The following is a 1,421-nucleotide window of genomic DNA, read 5'->3' as shown; positions in this document are numbered from 1 at the left end:
CCCAACAGAAATACTCCAGGTGGACAACTTCAGCAATCAGGAGCTCCTCAGTTGCTCAAAGAAAATCCCACCTTGGAGTTTACAAAGACTTATGGGTAGAAAAGCCACACTAAGTAATTTACTACACCACAACCTCTGAGTCAGTGCTGATCAGAAAACAGCAGTGCCTAGCAGATCTGGGGAAGACCAGTACCCAGGAGAAGGAACAGGAAAGAGGAAAGAAACCACAGATACCTATATGTTGTCAACCTGGAGTCCAAGTGAGACTTCTCGTGGGACTCACAGAACTACCTGTGCAGGAGGAGAGCTAGGGCGTAATCAGACCAAACAGTAATGAGTCCCTCATGGTCTGTGTCTCCATTGTGGAGTGAACACTCATTACACTCATCATAGCAAAATCCTACTGGACCTTTCACCACTGAACCAAATAGCTTTGACATGAGCACCCTTTCTACCAGCAATTTTCCTTTCCTCTAACTCTAACTCAGCATTCCACTGTGTCAGCAATTGTACTACTTCTCAAGTCACTCTACCTAGTTTACTTTTCTCCACCTACATACTAAAAGAGGAAAGGGTGGACAGGGGGGCAAAATGAAGACTCAATCTCAGACCTTGCAGTTCCCTCTCTATACTCTGCACTCTGACAACTCATGACTTTATCTTTTTATGCGGTTGAGCCTAAACCTATATCATTCGCCACTTATACATCTCATTCATTTACTCCATCGTCATTACAGAACATCAAAAGATTCACTAATTATCTCTTGCTTGTTGTTGTTAGTTGTCAGATGCCATCAAGTTGGCTCCAACTCATAGCAATGATGTGCAACAGACTGGAACATTGTGTGGTCCTGCACCATGTTCACAATCCTTGCTATGCTTGAGCCCATCATCACAGCCACTGTGTCAATCCATCTCATTAAGGGTCTTCCCCTTTTTCACTGACCCTCTACTTTACCCAGCATAATATCCTTCTCCAAAGACCATCCCTTCTGACAACCTGACCAAAGTACGTGAGGTGAAGTCTGGCCATTCTTACTTCTAAGGAGCATTCTGGCTGTACTTGTTCCAAGAAAGAATTGTTTGCTTTCCTGGCAGTCCACGGTACATACATTCAATACTCTTCACCAACACCACAATTCAAATGTATCAATATGCTTACATATATTCTATTTCCAAATATGTAGGGCTTTTTATGAGTAAATGTGATTATCATTGCATTAAAAATTAGAGAAAAAGATATATTTGCAAACATAACCAATGTTGTTGTTGTTGTTAAGTGCTGTCGAGTCATTTCCGACTCATAGCGACCCCATGCACAGCAGAACGAAACACTGCCCGATCCCGCACCAGCCCCACAATCCCTGTTATACTTGAGCCCATCATTGCAGCCACCGTATCAATCCATCTCCTCTTTCGTC

General features: G+C 43.1%; 1 protein-coding gene across 1 annotated transcript in view; it reads right to left on the bottom strand.

Annotated features, from left to right (window-relative positions):
* The window catches only part of CD109 (CD109 molecule), a 159,739-nt gene that overhangs the window by 63,896 nt on the left and 94,422 nt on the right, over positions 1–1,421 (bottom strand). The gene's annotated exons all lie outside the window — the stretch shown is intronic.

The sequence above is a fragment of the Orycteropus afer genome, unplaced genomic scaffold (assembly GCF_000298275.1).
Source record: "Orycteropus afer afer isolate SDZICR_OR568_19922 unplaced genomic scaffold, OryAfe1.0 scaffold00133, whole genome shotgun sequence".
NCBI lineage: Eukaryota > Metazoa > Chordata > Mammalia > Tubulidentata > Orycteropodidae > Orycteropus > Orycteropus afer.
The sequence above is the reverse complement of the archived record's forward strand: the minus strand, read 5'-3'. Positions and strand labels throughout refer to the sequence as shown.